General features: G+C 28.7%; 1 protein-coding gene across 19 annotated transcripts in view; it reads left to right on the forward strand.

The window, feature by feature from the left end:
• LOC142328256 (uncharacterized) overlaps positions 1 to 18,425 on the forward strand; it is a 164,649-nt gene that overhangs the window by 84,623 nt on the left and 61,601 nt on the right. For 14 of the 19 annotated variants that reach the window (XR_012757245.1, XR_012757246.1, XR_012757247.1 and 11 more), the window contains one exon: positions 16,443 to 16,616. The exons of 3 other annotated variants lie outside the window; for them this stretch is intronic. The gene's annotated coding sequence lies outside the window, so the exon portion shown is untranslated. Of the gene's footprint in view, positions 1 to 16,396; positions 16,617 to 18,425 lie in introns of all 19 variants that reach the window. 2 more of the 19 variants (XR_012757248.1, XR_012757254.1) reach the window with 1 other exon arrangement.

The raw sequence follows: 18,425 nt of genomic DNA on the forward strand, positions 1-18,425 counted from the left end.
AAAGTACTAAACCAGAGCAATAAGACCAATGGAGAGTTGCCAGGTAAAGTTGCCATAATTTCAGTTATATATGATTTTATTACTTCATACTTTTACATACATTTTTGTCTAATCTTTGGTTTTCATTCTGTATAAATGACCATAAAACTAAAATCTTCTTTCTCAGATTAAGAACCTTAAATTTTACTGTACATTTGTAAATTTCTATATTACTTTTCAATTTATAAATTTCATTTACATATTTTTGTCCCCGAGTTTTCTTAAGATTTTTATTTCTACTTTTGCTATTTTTTGTTCTAAAAAAAATGCATACATTCTGCCCCATACAGTGTTTCTGATAGAACTGCAGTTTTTTAGCGCCTCAATTTGGAGTTATATAACAGGGAATTTTTATGATAAACTTTCTTTATGAGATGATAGGCAGTTTCGATTTTTTGTACTGTATTCCTCATCCCACACATTTTTCAATTATATTTGATGTTATGATTTCTCTCAAATATTTACATTTTTGTACTCTACTTACTTTGTTGATGTCAGAAATTTTAAGGAATTTAGTTCTATTTTCTTTTTCTTTGGAAAATTAATTAGTTTTTTTCATAAGAAATTTGAAGACCAATTTGCTTGCAAATTCGCTTAGTAATTGAATTCTGATTTTAGCCTGAGTGGTTCTGAAAATTACTTACTTTGAATTTGAGTTCTGTTTTCTTTGTCGTTGGTAAATCAGTTAGTTTTTCACAGTGCAGGGTTATTATGTAGGGTTTTATTAAACAAGTTAAAATTGTCTTGCGGTTAGATATCGTACAAAGTATATTACTAACATTTTTTGGTAATCTACATGTTATATTTCGACACAGTGAAAAGAAAAATTAAATAGTATTTAATTTTTCTTTTAACTTTTTTGAAGAAGTAGGAAGTACGGTATGCTCTGGCAAATTACAGGATTTATTCTTTCAAATCTTGCAGTTCAAGCAGCAAGTACATCCTATTTATTCTCTGACATATTGCAGAGTATATTATTTATATTTTTACAAAAAAAGTTAGAAATGTAATAAGCTCACTTAGGTTTAGTACACAGAGTATATTAGTTATATGAATTTTATTAAGCAAGACCCGTTGGTATTAATATATAAATTATTTATATAATAGTTTCCACTTCCCGTCAAATTTTAATAGTAATGTTCCAGCGCTTTCAGATTATTAATCTATCCTCATGAACAATGATGTGTTATGCTCTATAATTATTTACTTTACATGTCATTAATTATAATAAATTAAATTTTATAAAAATGTAATTATAACAATCGATCGTCAAAAGGTAAAATAAAGTCAACATTATCCATCATGTCAGTATGAAGATCTCAATTGTTATGTTTATTAGTATGAAGCAGTATTACTGTCCTGAGAATTAAAATTATTGTTTAATATATGTTTGAATAATATTAATCAAACAAGTATTCAAAGTTTTATAAAATTCAATTCAGTATAATTAATGATATGTGACGTAAATAAAGTATAACACATCATTGTTCCTGAGGATGGATTAATAATCTTAAAGCGCTGGAACATTACTATTAAAGATTGTCGGTAAGTGGTAACTGTTATATAAATAATTTATATATTATTTATGATTTTACTGAACGAGAGAAAATGTTATATTGCTCTCACATAGTACAGGGTGTAATAACTACTTTTATTGATGAGGCAGCAAATGCTATATACTTTGACACAGTTACGGATGCATTATCAAGCTTCTTGTTGATTTAGCAGCATATCTTGTAAGCTATCGTATTGCGTGCTGTATTTAATTTTTTGTCGAGCAAGTAGGATTTGGGCAAGGAATTGAGCAAGTAGTAATACATTCAGGATGTATTATTTATTTATCTGAAAAATTAGAAAAAATTTAATATGCTATGACATAGTTAATGATGTGTTATTCAGGTTTTTTGAGCGCTTAGGGAATATGATATGCTCTGATGTAGTACAGGGTATGTTATTTGTTTGTACTGAACAAGTTAGAAATTAAATATGTCGTGACAGTGGACAGCACATTGAAGGTGCTCCCAAAACAGCACCACAGGAGCACCCCATTTATTATTAGTTGATGGTGATGATAAGTTTAGCTTGCAACGAGGTACCTTACAACTCCAACCTCACAGGCGATCTCCACGGGAAGCTCATTATTGTTAAACAAAATTTCTTAAATTTATTTAATATTATTTTATATAATGTAAATTTAATTTTATTATTTTTGTAATATTATTCATTCGATTGAATAAAATCATTTAGTTCAAAATCAACCCACACAGTAAAGACTCACAGTTCATTAATTCAATTCATGAAAGTTTTTGCTTCAACCAGCAAAGCCCTAGGCTAGAATTACTATATCATCAGCAAATCGTAGCATCTTTATCTTTTCACCTTGTACTGTTACTCCGAATCTAAATTGTTCTTTAACATCATTAACTGCTAGTTCCATGTAAAGATTAAAAAGTAACGGCGATAGGGAACATCCTTGTCGGACTCCCTTTCTTATTAGGGCTTCTTTCTTATGTTCTTCAATTGTTATTGTTGCTGTTTGGTTCCTGTACATGTTAGCAATTGTTCTTCTATCTCTGTATTTGAACCCTAATTTTTTTAAAATGCTGAACATTTTATTCCAGTCTACGTTATCGAAAGCCTTTTCTAGGTCTATAAACGCCAAGTATGTTGGTTTTTTTTTCTTTAATCTTCCTTCTACTATTAATCTGAGGCCTAAAATTGCTTCCCTTGTCCCTATATTTTTCCTGAAACCAAATTGGTCTTCTCCTAACTCTTCTTCCACTCTCCTCTCAATTCTTCTGTATAAAATTCTAGTTAAGATTTTTGATGCACGACTAGTTAAACTAATTGTTCTGTATTCTTCACATTTATCTGCCCCTGCTTTCTTTGGTGTCATAACTATAACACTTTTTTTGAAGTCTGATGGAAATTCCCCATTTTCATAAATATTACACACCAGTTTGTATAATCTATCAATCGCTTCCTCACCTGCACTGCGCAGTAATTCTACTGGTATTCCGTCTATTCCAGGAGCCTTTCTGCCATTTAAATCTTTTAATGCTCTCTTAAATTCAGATCTCAGTATTGTTTCTCCCATTTCATCCTCCTCAACTTCCTCTTCTTCCTCTATAACACCATTTTCTAATTCATTTCCTCCATATAACTCTTCAATATATTCCACCCATCTATCGACTTTACCTTTCGTATTATATATTGGTGTACCATCTTTGTTTAACACATTATTACATTTTAATTTATGTACCCCAAAATTTTCCTTAACTTTCCTGTATGCTCCGTCTATTTTACCAATGTTCTTTGACGATGACCTAATGTGTCAAAATGTATTTTTTTTATTATTAAATAAAAGAAAATCTTTTATTTCATTTATTAATTTATTACATATCCGTGTGGATTTATATCTTAAATTCTTATTACAAAGAAATTACGCAACGGCAATGTATTTTTCGTAATAACGGTCATAAATATAAGGGGAAAGTAAACATTCAGAAAAAATTATTAAATCTATCGAATGAGATTACGTGTGTGTTGCGCGCGCGCGATATTGGTAAAGAATTAGTTTTATGTAAAGAAATTAAATAATAGTTCGTTGTTAAAGTAATTAACTTAAAAATATTTTTTCAGTCCATTCGTGCATAAACCTTTAGGAATTTTTTTTATCGCAATTTAAATCGAATTCAAATAGGCCATTTCTTTCTAGCTTTAGTTTGTTCCATTTTTCAATAATATACAAACATATATATATATATATATATATATATTAGCCGCCGGAATATGCTAAAATGTTTTCCATTCTTCACTACCATCCACCATTCACAAGCTTTCGAGTTTTGTATTTATTATCGACTGAGAAAAAAACCAACAAAAAATCTCAATTTTTTCTTAGGTTGTAGAACAATTTACCCTACACTTGACACGCTTATTTCATGCCGTTTGAAAATTTAGCGTATTAGTCTTCGAACAGTCGTCGTAGGCAGGCTGTCGATTAGTTTCTATTGCGTATTTCCGTAAACGCATTAGATGTAGTTAATATGCCAAGGTAGATCTAGAAACTGTAAGAAGTCCTCTGAAATGAAAAGATTAGCGCAGAAACAAAAGCGTGTAGAAGAGCGTAAAACTAATAATATTTGATAAAATCAAATTATTTGTTATACTTCTTTCTGTATCAGATTTGACGGAAAAATTTTCACGATTATTCAGTAGAATAATCATTTTTATAGATTTGCTAGAGTGGTAGGGGGCGATCGTGTTGAAGCTTATTTTACTGTATTAATATGAGTACAAATTAATATCGGTTAATTATTTAGTTGTTTCGAAGGCCGTGAAAATAATTAAAAAATTTTTAAATTAATCCAGTCTAAAATTAAATTACTTTAAATCGAATTATTTAATAATAGTAACAAAAAAATTCTATTAATATTTAATTTATTTGCCAGCGGGCATATAAAGGATTGTCTTCACCCGTAAAAAGTAATTTCAAATGCGGATACTATACGACAAAGAAATTAAAGCCGAGTATGACCTCAGATTCGTCTTAATTACATAATATAGAGGGAATCGTCCGTATAGTTTGATTTTGTGGTTTTAACCTAAAATATTTTGTCGATCAAGAATAATAGTTTTCTAGAAGCCTCCATTTTGCGGTTACAATTTTTCATTCCTGTGCGTCTAATAGATGAGAAAATTTGCGACTTTGATGTATCTTTTTTGCCTGAACATGCACTCCACGAAAAACTTTTATTAACACAATAAAATCCCACCGATCGTAAAAATCATTCTTACTCTTTTAAAACGTTTTTGTCCGTATGGTTTTTAGGTTATAATTTTCTTAATCGGAATTATTGGGGAATTAATTAGTTACATTAATTTTATTTATATTTTAAATATTTACTTTTTAAAAACGTAAATATCCTTCGGTTATTACAGCTAGTTAATTAAATTAAACTCCTTGAACCGTGATTTTTATTTCAACATAAACAAACTACGTATTTTCTACTTACGTTAAAAGTAATTTTATTTACGTCTAAGTTAGGAGTTTTTTGAAGTTTGAATTATTTTTGCTCCGAAATAAATCTATTGTGTTTTAAATAGCGCGGGCTTTGTGATATACCGGGGCGATTAACGATTCTAGGTTTCGTAAGTGGGGTTTTTCTCTTTTATATATGCTTTTTTGTACATCATTCGTTTAAAATATTTATAAGAGTCTCATTTCTACTGTTTTCTCCGGTATTGAAGTATTTTTTTGTGGAAAGTTAAAAGGCAAATTGTTTCAAAGCCATAAGAAATATTTTCTGACTTCCTTAAAGTTTAGTAGAAGTTAACCGACTACCTTGAGCGATATTCTTTTTATTTTAATCGGAACGCTCGCTTCACTTTTACGTTTCTTGAGAACGGTCTATACGGACATTTTTATTTTTAATACTGATTATATTACAGATAAAAATAATTTTTTTTTTTTAAATTGATGAACGCTTATAAAAAACTAATAAATAATCTCCGCCAAATAAACAATTTGAAAAAGTTTCTGAATCAACCGAATTTCACAAAGTCGAAATTTAAAGAATTTATGAATAGTATTATTTTTTATTTTGGCCTTTTTTTATAAAAAAACCTTTCTTGAAAGAAAAAACTGATGACTGTGTTATCGCTCTCTTGTCTCGTTTAATATTGCTATATACTCCGATAACTTCTTTTATTTTTTGTCATCATCACTTCGATTGACTGGTGTGATGTTACTGTTCGCCTTTTTTTTGGACCTTCATGTATGTATTTTCTAAATTCTACATTCTTAATGAATTGTTTTATATATATATATATATATTTATCTTCGTATTACTTTTTTACCTTCTACCTAACCCTATAATGTTAAACCAAATCGGTTAAAACAAAATACGTAAAGTTCAACAGCTGTTTTATATTATATATTTTGTCTTTGGAATAGTATCGCTAGTGTAAACGAAACTGTAAAAGATTTAACTTAAAATGTAAATACCCTAATTATAATACTCTTAAGCATTAATAATTTACACGTGCACCGTTTTAAACTTAACAGTGCGAGATTGTTTACTAAATTATCTAAATTAAATATATATCGATCGGACTAACGAGGGTGTTAATGATCCTGCGGCATAAGTTTTGAATAACAAAAGGTGCACTTTGGCTCAGTTATCCGAACCACCTAACATTAAAATAATTTATTTTCCTTCTGGACTCCGTTTTGTGAATTTCAACAAAAAAATTATTTCTCAGAAACCGGTAAACCTAGATTAATTAAATTTGGAAAATTTCATTTTTTATTCTTCCATATCTTTATAACGGTTTGATATAATTTTTACTTATTAAAAAATTTATTAAAGCGTTTTATTTTGAATAAAATGACACATCGCTTGTAAAACTCCGTTGACATACAATCGAGTTGAAGCCGTACAAAATCGGTATGTTTCATACGGATTTTTACCTAAAAATTGAATAGAACATGTAGGAATATTTTTAGCGAGTTTTAAGAAAATTATTGTAAAAACCTTATGTGTGAAAATAAAGAGTACAATAGTTCCATCGTTAAAACCGGCACAGTTACCTTATAACTGTTGTTCGATTCCCGGCAAGTTCTGACATTTATTTCATATATCCTTTTATGTATTTCTTCTTCATCTTTAAATATGTAGTTTCTGAAAAGGTTTTAATACCGCAATAAAAGTAATATAAACATATTTTTCACTCGTATTCCAGTTCATGCGGCCAAAAGTACCTTTTGTGTTTTTAGTACGTAAACCCAAGAAACCTTTCAATTTTGCGCTATCTCTCTCTGTCAGTGGGTGTGTGTGAAAATATGTTTAAAGGAATTTAAAAAAAAAAGGAAAAAATAGTTTTTTTTTCAAGGTCTCTTATTATTTTAACGGGTTTAATTCCACGGTCATTTCTAAATAAGTAACAAAGAGGGATAGAGATGCAAATAATGTTTGATGTTACAATCGTGAAAACGTCGGTATATAAGATTATTTATGTATTAATAAAATTTGTCAAAGTTCAACCTTAACGACAATTCGTCTGTGCTTTTTCATGTACTTTCTGTCGTTCCACCATCATCAGAAAAATTCTACTTCAATTTAAAAGTATTAAAATCAAAATTATCAATATGTAAAATAATTTTCATCGAGACATTTTTACGCGTAGATTAAATTGTTATACGTAGTCGTGTCGATTTAACCGTTTGATTTATTTCAGTAGTCGACACTTTATTTGAATCGCGATAATTTTTATAATAAATCTTGAACGAAAAATAATTTGTTTGATATATTTTGTTATCGTATAGACTTGTTGATGGTGGCGTCTTGTCAAGCGCAGAGTACATAAACAAATAACGACTGTCAGTAGTTTGTACGCGACACAATACCGAATTTATTATTTTGTTATGATTATGAAATAATTACTCAAGTTAGCGATAATATTCTCTTTCCGTTATCGGTTCATTATTAAAACAGGGTTTTAACATTCCAACGAAAATCTGACTGAGGAACACCTTTAAAAAAAAAAACTAAGGACGTGTAATCGATTTTTTATTCTGATCAATTTATTAAATTGAAAATGCAGATTTACTACTCTACATAAAAAAAAAACTGTCTAGCATTCCAACATATTTACAATAAATATGAATTTTTTAGGTAGATTTCAGTTAAATTCTCTATCCCTGGCGATAAAAAATTACTTTTTTAATTACGAATAATGTTATAGGTTTCATTAGTATAGTCGGTTCGATAGCGAAGCTACCTGCAGGACATGATGTAGTTGATATTGGAATTTTAATATTATATTTATATTATCGTTCAATAATTTGTCGCCTCACAAAATGATTATTTAAGATTCCGAGTCGATTTTCGGTTGACGTTCATGTTTTATCGAGTTTATCATTCGGGTACTATAAATTGCGAATAAAAATTTCGGTTTAAACGACACATTTTTTTGAATATAAAAATCCACGATAATCCATGAAGGTAGAAGAATACTGTAACTTTTAGAGTAAGGTATCGTTCAACTGCTTTCCCTTTCGATGAAAAATACAATTTTAACTTGGCTCCCCCGATATATAGGGTTCCAACTCGAGTATTTTAGATAGTAATTTCATGTCCTCCTTATTAATGATAAATGAACTATCTTACTCTTTTCTTCTTACTTACGTAAAGCATATAAATTTATTATTTTAGTTTAGTTCAACAGCCGTTATAATATATATTTTGTCTTTCGAATAGTGTCGGTGTAAATCAGACGGTAAAAGATTTAACTCTAAATGCGAAACAAAATATAAACGCATTACAAGTCATAACTTATGATAATTCTACATCATTCTATCGTTCACAGTACCGGCGCTACTGATAACTTCATTAAATATTCTAACAAAGTATTCGTAAAAGAAATATTAACGATTTCACCTTCGTCAGAAACATTACCGTTTGCACATATTTTTGATAGTTTATTTCTAATCCTAGATACTAGTATACCGGTTTATAATTCTAAAATATCTTTTAGCAGGTAATTTTCTCATTTTTAAAATATTGTTTTTTAAGAGCCGTACTCTACACGTGTATTTTTTCTTAGGTTTATCCTCAGCAATGCAATCTATAATCGAATTTAAATGACCTAAAAACAAATTAGATCTGGCAAATAACATGTAGTGGAAAAATTTTCGTTGTAAGGAAAGAATTAGAACACCCTTTTTTATAGTAGCAAACAAATAAAAAAAGACATAAAAAACTACGCATACGGGCTGAGAATATTATAAAGACGCATTGACCGACACTTACGAGAAACGAGTTTCGGTGAATACCGACGCGTGATGTATAAGTTTCGCTTCCCTCTTTGTATGTCGACTCATTCTTTTTTGTTATCGCACAGTACAGGAAGTGAAACTCGCTTGTTTCATATTTCTGAACTGAATATAAGAGCGGTATTATTATAGGCCTCGCGTTAAACTTTGGTTTTTTTATATTAATTTTTTATAAACCGATCAAATTTTTACTTGGACTTATAGGATTTTTGTTCGGGTTAAAGGCATTATATTTCCGTATAACGTAATGCAGTTCGGCAGGGAATTAAAATAAATTTCGAGTTGTACAAATTCTCGAGTTATAGGCGTTCGAGGCGTTAATATTGGAAGGACAGGTAGAAGGGAAAAATTGTGTAGGCAGGCCACGTTTGGAATATGTAAAACAAATTGTTAGGGCTACTTTATTATTTTGTTAGGGCTACGAAACGGTTGCTGAAGTAGCAATAAATTTTATTAGTACAAACAATTTGTCATCATAATAGGCTGTTATTTGAAAATCCTTACCTACCGACTGATATCTTTTGTCCATGCGGCAGGGTCGATGAGGGAAGCTTAACTCCTGAACAAAAAATATTATATTTCACTAAATCGATAAATATTTTTAATTAAGTTGTTTGTGTAAGCTGTGCATCAGAAAAAAGCCGGCTGAAGGGTAAGTCGTACAAATGTGTTTTCAGCTTTTTCTTTTAGTAATTAAATTCTAAATACGATATAAATTTGACGGTAAAAACATTATTTGGTCAAGAGGATAAACTTAGACGCAAAATGTTTTATTACAAATTATTGTTTTTTTTTATTTTTATTCTGATTAACGCTTTTAATACCGCGTCATTTGTAAATTAAAAACATAATTTGATCAAGGAGTACAAATCTGGCCCGTTTCCCGGAAAAGTAAAAACGATAGATGTTCAAGGTTTACTCTTTATTAAACCGAACGATTTTAATGATAATTTCATGGATTTTGTTGAGGTAATTCCACCGATAATCCTGAGAAAAGTTTTTTTCATAACTTATTTGAACGGAAAATTATTTAGTCTAAGTAAACGATTTTAATGTAATCGGCATTATCGTTGGATTTTTATAGCGGGAGGATTCATTTTCTAATGTCATTCTTATTTAAAGGTTTTTGCGTAAAAATCTAAAATTCTTTTAATAATTATACCGCTGCTTGTGTTCAAACAAAGAAAGTTTTATTAATCTTATAATGTTTTAACAAAAACGATATTACACGTACAGATTTCAAGGACAAATGGTACTGTAGAAAAACACTATAACAAAACGGCTAGTTTTGAACCATGAACCATTGTTTATGGCGGAATAGGGTGTGGCATGTAAAATATAGTTATCGTAAACATTTTTTTCTCCCCATAACCCATAATAATGAGATAGCAAGTATATATATAGGAATCGTTATAAATCATTTATTTAAAAATTAATCTTTGTTTGTGTTTAGTCGAACAAAAACTCTGTTCGATCGAAAAACTTTTTTGTCTTTTAAAAATGCTATTCATTTTAACGCAAACATAATTCTTCTCCTTCCGTTAAACACTGACAACGATACAATTGTAGTTATAAAAAATAAATGATATAATCGTATCGCCCTCTATGCGAGTTTTAAATTGATGAAAATTTGAATATTTAAAATAACACAGCAACAGCCAAGGAGAAACGTATATTTGACAACCGATCGAGAGAAAGCGTAAAATCCAATAATTATTTCTTGTTAAGATATATTTCTTTTTATTAAGTTACGTAAGTTTTAAGTTGTAATTTACATTGTAATAACGTAACGTAAATTACATTATTACCTTACATGTTAAGTTTCATATATGTCTACTTATAAGAATGTGCAAATATATATATATATATATGTTAAATGCGTGCAAATTCTGACAATATTTATGAATACTATTTTTTTTTTTTTTAAAAAAGGAAGTTACTTTATTCAAGCGGTGTGTTAAATTAATTTATATAAAAAGTGTACGAATATAATCCTTAGGATTACAATAGTTACAAACGAATGCATTAATATTTCTATAATTAATTTACCGTGTGTAAATACAATTTTTAATTTACTATATTTCTTATTATTTAAAAAAAATATTTCAGGGCGTAGAACCGGCCGCTTTGATTTTACTTGTATGATATCCTTAGTTACCAACATCTACTGCAAAAGCATTACCGTGTAATTCACAACATCATTCGGTGTCTGTAAATCAAAGAAACAGTACAAGAAACGCTTACATTAAAATAATAAAATAATAATTTATCGCCGATATATCCGTAGAAGAAAGTGAAAATATAAGTAAATACTCCCTCTAGGAACGATCAGAGTTAGTAATGATGCGGGAAAAAGAGCGCTATGGAGTACACTCAAATATGTAGCGTATTATTTATTACGAATTTTTTTCTTAAATTTAATTTAATTTGATTTATATTTAAGCTTTCCGGTTCTCGTATCGAGTGAATTTGCATATGTATATTGTGAATATTGAAAATGTTTAATGTGCGATCATTAAAAGACGCCTAAACCAAATTTAATTGCATAGATTTGGTGACTTCGCTTTTCTTTGATCGATTTTCATCATTAAAAAAAAAATTTCACACAAGAGGTTATCAATTTCAGACTCCTAATAATCCCATTCTGAGATGCTGCCCGCCAGAGGAACCGCCTAGCTGCAGCTAGTTTTTTATCGTATTTAAATCTTTTAAATATGTCAGTGTTAATTAATAATCTATAAATGCAAAGAATAAACCGTTTAGAATAACACTTTCTAAACGGTTTATTTTTCTCTAATTTATTTCGTTTAAAATAAAAATGTACTAATGGTTATTATAAATATAAGACGGGGGAGATAGTAAATAATAAAAAAAGAATTATCAAATTAGTAAATATTTATTATACTTTCGAGTTAGCTTTTTAAATACGTAAATTATATTATTTTTCTAAATTAATATAAAATTATCAATCTACGCTGAATTTGTATCTGAAATATGATCTAAAACATATGCGTTGAGTTTCATATAAAAACGCACATAAATTGTGTTTTGTGTGTTTGCGCGCGCGCGTAAGTAAGAAATATAAATTGTAAAAAAAAAAATTGTTCGTTGTTAAAATAATTAACTTAAAAATATTTCTTCACTTTATTAGGTGGATACACAAATAACACGATTTTGTTTTTATCGTATAAATATCGATGTCAATTAAGCCATTTCTGGGTCCGTTTTTGTTCGATTTGTATGTCAACGTTTGTTAAAAAATAATGTTTAGGGTATATAATAATGTATATAGTTTACGATGAAAAAAGATATTTATATAATTCTCTCCACGTTATAGTTAATCGAATCGGCATGTTTTATAAATCGTTGTTTATGCGAATAAGTTTACTAATACTATTTTTTAATTAAGTGAACGTAAATAATATTATGCTAATTTAAAATATTGTGTGAAATAATTTAATATCGATCTTTTTTATTTTTAACGAGTTAGTGTCTTCTTTTACGGAATTTTCATATTATTTTTTTATTTTTTAAATTTGAACGACGTAAAAGTTTACTGTTCGAAAATTTTACGACGGGGAATTTTAGCCGATTCTTTACTTTCGACATCGCTACATTAACAGGTAATAAAATCTAATTTAGACTTTTATGTAAATAACGTTTTAATTTTGTCGATTATAATTTTAGTATTTGATTTCGGAAAGTAAAAAAACAGTTAAGTAACATAAATAATTGTTTAACGTCCTTCAAATTCAATTGTTGTCGGAAAAAACTGACCGGATTGAACGAAAATTTTACTTGAATTTAAACTTTATGGTTTTCTATAATCAATTGACTGCTTCCAGCGGGAGAGAGTCGTGGAAAGAGCATTGGGTAATTACTCGCTTCACCACCACGGGCCGTTCTGCGCCGATAGCAGCTAAAATAAAAAATCTTTTAATTTTTTATAAAGTAAAATATTTACAATACGCCCCATTTTGTCTCCGTTTTAAAATTTTCTGTTTCAAATCGATTTATTATTTTTTTGTTTGTTTAAATTTCATCATTAAACGTGAACGCATGATATTTTTGATAGCGAATAAAATTCTCCAAGTCGATATCCCAGTATAAATTTAAAAAATATTATTTAATAAGTTTAATAATATTTTAATTAAAAGGTTCGTTTCCTTTGTTAAACTTACGCGTATATTTCATTAAATGGGAAAACCTTTTTCGAGATAAATCATTCTTAAAATTTTTTTGAATTTCACGGAATATTTTTTGTATATAGCCTGCCTTCCACGTGCGGTTATTTAACCTTTTCAGATCATGTAGCCACTAAACTAGGTGTGTATATATGAAATGGTTACAAAATCATTTTATATGGCATCTAAGTCGGTTATTTTGTTTTGTATTCACAGAGGAATCCGTTTTATTACACAATTTGAACGATGTTTATACAATTTAAAATGTTTTATTTAGACTAGAAAGAATATGAATATATGTGCTTGTGTGTGTGAGAGAGAGAGTATGAGGGAGAGAGACTTGTGTATTAGCTTATCTTATATATATTTTTTATTTTTATTTTTTACATCCTTTTTTTTTAACTACTGGGGCTATTAAGGATTCTAGCTTAAGTAAGTGGGATTTTCTCTTTTGTTTATGATTTTTTCTATACCATTCGTTTAATTATTTTACATAATAATGGCGTTTATTTGTTTCCGATACAATTTCTAACGTACTCTTATATTGAAATATATTTTTTATTACGTATATTGATGCATAACGAAAATATTATATTTCCTAGTTTACTTTCTGTTATATATAAATTTTGTCATTACAGGAATGTCTTATTAAAAAGTTATTATTAAAAAGTTAACTCGTCATTGCAAATCGGCTGATTTCGAAGTCGAGAGTTTTAAGGTTCAAATCCTAGCAAGGTTAAGAATAACTTTTTTACCGATTTCATTAGATAGCGGATACCGGTGTTCTTTGGTGGTTGAGATTCAATTAAACACATCTCACGAACGGTCGACCTGAGACTACAAAACTATGTAAAAACCGTTTCGAAGAAACCACGGCCGTCGCATTTCGAAAGAAGAATTTCTTAAGTTAGTATCGTTATTAGGAAATAACCGATAAATATAAATTTGTAATTATAATAAATAAGTAATAATAAATATTATTTTATTTTCATAGAAATTTTGAATCGGTACTAGGAAGGAAAGGGTGAAAATTAGTTTAGACTTTGTAAATAATGAATTATCGTGCATAAATAAAATAACTCCTGTACATTATGTTAATACAAATCGAGAAATGCAGGGAGAACATTAAAAAAAAAAATTACATTGTGCAGGCACGCACGACGCGAAATAATAAGTTTCAGGTGGGAAACGTATTGTCCTATAAAAATATAAGTGGGACCTGACATTTCACAATATGCAATTTTCAAGGATGACGTAGCTTATCGTACGGTGTTCTTGTCGTACACGTATATTTAAACAGATCCTTCTTTCCAGTAATTTTCGCAAAAAATCAAACGAAAAGTACCAAAATACGTCAAGAATAATTATGAAAGTAATAAAATAGCTGAAAATACCGATTTTTAATGTCTCACTGTGTATTCGCGCGCGCGCGCTCGCGTTTTCCGTCTGAATTAATTTCTCAAAAAAAAAAAATAGATTATAAAATTTCATATTACTTCTACAGCAATATAGTTTTGCTCCTAAAGGGTTTATATATTTTTTTAAAAATATTTACGTATACAAAAAATAAAATTAAATAAAGTTTAAAAACAACAACGGTTTACTTTTAAAACGAAATCGCTATAAAAAGTAGAAAATAAATTTTCTGGTGATTTTAAGATAATGAAAATAATTTTCAGCATTTGTAAAAAATAACCCGTTGTGCGCCGAAAAAATATTATTTTGTCTTATCGATTTAATTTACGTTCACATTTTTAACTTTATTAATTATCGCAGATTACCTATTCGAATTCTTCAGTAAATATTTTACGAGCTCAGAATTCTTATAAATATTGAAAAATATTTTGATTATCTTATAATAAACAAAAATTATGTTCTACTTTTTAGAGCGATTTCGTTTTAAAAGAAAATCATTATTCAGTTTATTTATTTTTACTTTTTATTCTCCCGCTCCAACTCGTTCAAATATTATATCGTAAATTCTTTACAGGTATAAAACCTTTGTTAGTGCAAAATTTAACTTGTATCGGTCGAGTAGATTTGGACGAAAGAATAACAGGTGTACACGTTGTTCTGCCGGATCTTTTATAAAATTTTCTACACGTGAAAATAACGGAGAAATTTAATATAAAATATGTACGAGTTTCCGATTTACGACTGATGAAAGAGAAGCAAAAAGGTTTTTCTTTGTTCGATTCATCTTACAACGCTGTTTATTTTCTTCTTCAGAATACAATGGTGTAAAAGTTGTACGGATTTTGTTATTCATTTAACATAGTTATGGCTCTTACCAAAAATACGGGTCTTTCACGTTTACCTGCCGTCTTGGATCTCGTATTGAATCAATTTTTTTTTTTAATAGTAAATGATACGTGTTTTAATGTAATGTTTTGTGGAAATAATGGCGAAACCACTTATCATCTACTCTTTTTTTTTATTTATGAGCACTGAAAGTTGGAGGGACGTAAAAATCGCGATGGATATAAAACGAGTTAAAACCCCCTCGTTGTAACTTTCTTATTACGTACCTTTAGAATTACACCCGAAACAAACTTAAAACAAATAATGTTGGAATTATGGCCCAGACCCTAATTAAACGGCCCGGTCAACCGAGGTATTTACTTTAATTATCATATTTAATTAAAAAATTTAGTTTTATATTTTCAGTTGTAAATTATTTAACGCAACAAACTGAAAAAATTTTGACATCAAAAGTTTCTCAAGTCCTTTTACTCGAGATTTTTTCGATACGTGTTGTTTCGTTACAGGTCTCGCTGTAGCAGATCATCAGCATCAGTCTCCCGGTTATCCACCCGAGGGAACACACTATTTTATCTAAATGATAATTTTTCAATATTTATACCGCATTTAATTTACACTAAATTTTCTTTATAAATAAAATAAAATAAAAGCTCGTTTTATATATATTAATTTTATTTTATTAACCGAACTAAAATGTTATAGTAAAATTTTTAAAGTTAAGAGATACTTTTTCGTTATGTAAAACCTTTTTTTTTAGTTTAGATTATGCAAATTAGTTTATTTAATTGGTTTCTTGAAAATAATTTTACAATTAGTTCGATTAATGAAAATTAATTTCTTTATATATATGTATATATATATTTTCTTTTCATTAATGGGGTTATAGTCTACCCTTTTTCTTATTGTTGCCTGCGAACACCAGTCATCATCTATGTGCAGAATATTGAAATTTATTAAAAAGTGTATAATATAATGTTTTTATTTTTTATCGCTTTTGTTTCCCCAAATAAGATTATTATAAATATGCGATAATTTAATTTTAATTATTTTAATCGGTTCAAAATACATTAAGTTGTTTTAGATGAAGCCATCATTATCCGGTTTGTTCGCTGTTACAGCGGTTTTCTTTGCGGTTCTTCAGCATCTATCCACCAGCGCCAAGTCCATATCTTGATGTCCTGTTGGTTCATTAAAGCGCTGATCGATTACATTTTAATAACGAATTAGAAGAAAGAATACGAATCAACCTTGCTGTTATACGGGCTGCACCACCGCCGGGCAATAAAATTAAGGTAATTTATACTACTATTATATTTTGTGAAAGGCGGCAGTGGACTGAAACATAACGGTATGTCAGTAAACTATACATAGTATTGGAATCCATTATATTAAATTTATAGCTTGATTTTGTTTGCACTTTTTTCTGATTATTGAAATTTCATTCTCCCATCTAAAGTTTTTTCCGAAGTTACCATGTCATCAGCTAATGGTAAAATGTAAACATTTAGATGTTGACTTTTGTATTTTTTTTTTACAAGTATTTGTATTTTCATATTCTATTCTTCAATCGATTTTTCCAGAGCGAAATTGAACGATGTGAGAGACCATCATCTTGTCTTACTGTCATTTTTATTTGAATGGGTTTCGAAATTCAACCTTAAATTTTAACTTTTGAGTATGTTTATTTTATAATGCTTTAGTGTTATTGACAAATTCTTTCAATATTTTAACCAGAGCTTCTATTGAATATTCCTTTAGTAATCTTAGAAATATAAATGTTAATTCCGGATCTCTAATTTTTTGGTATGATTATTATCATCTTATAATTATTTTTTTTGCAGAAACTAGTTTTTTAGATTTTTACGTTATTTATTCTCAAATTATCTATGGTGGAAATATATATCTTTTAAAACTCAGCTCTATCAAACCAGCTGATATTTTTAATTTAACATTTTCAATTTTTATCTTCAGCAAATAACTGTTTTTTATTGGCTTTTAAAATTAACTCTGGTACTACTTTAATCTAAAAGAAAAAATCAGATTTTTAGATTTTCTCATTTTTTACAACCAGACATAAAGTGTCAATCGCTTCTGAAAACAGTAACAATTCTCAAAAATACTTTCTTTTTTTAAATCAAAAATATCCCATGTAAGTATATTCCAACTAGTAGTATTTCAATTACAATAAATAGAATTCAATTGAGAATTATTTAGACAAATTTAAGTGAAACTTATGAAAAATCGATATTTTTGTTTTCCTTTTGAAAACTCATATTTTATTTTTGGTTAATTGAAACCCAACCGCTAAAGAACATCAATATCCACGATCTAGTACAAATACATATAAAAATAACTGGCTTTACTAGGACTTGACCGCTGGAACTCTCGAATTCTAAATCAACTGATTTGGGAAGACGCGTTCTCCACCAAACAACAAAATAATTATCGTGTTATATTTTCATTAGTTTCATTCATACTGTACAATCTACAGTAATAGTAGCATTATATTATGAACTTTGTAGACTTAACAAAGTAAATTGTTATACTGGACGAGACATAAAATAAAAACACAAATATCAGAATTGATAATTATTAATTTTATTATAATAACCAAACAAAATGTTAATATTTTATCAAATACAATCGTAATACATTACAGTACTGAAAAAGTTCAAAGGAATAACATAAACAGTAGTAAATATAATAAAATATTAAAATGGAAATAATTACAATAAAAAATTGAAACTAAATGTAAACCAGCCTAAATGTACTTACGGTAGATTTCATCAATACAAGGAGTTAAATTAAGAGCCGGTTGCGAAGGACACAATGGACAATAATATTGGGATTCTTTTTTGTTGCATGCGCACTCGAAATTCATCGGTTTCCATTTGCTGTGAAATATGAATTGGGGTCTTGCCAATGCCTCTATAAACTGCTAGTTCCAGCCTTATTTTCTATCGGTTAATACAGATTAATTTTTAATAAGAAGTCAGTAATGATTTTATTTCACCTCATCTATCCCACAGCTGATACAATTTTTAATAAAAAAAAAACTAACACAATTGACTAGAAAAATGCTGTAAGAGTCCATTGAACAT

The sequence above is a fragment of the Lycorma delicatula genome, chromosome 7 (assembly GCF_047948215.1).
Source record: "Lycorma delicatula isolate Av1 chromosome 7, ASM4794821v1, whole genome shotgun sequence".
NCBI lineage: Eukaryota > Metazoa > Arthropoda > Insecta > Hemiptera > Fulgoridae > Lycorma > Lycorma delicatula.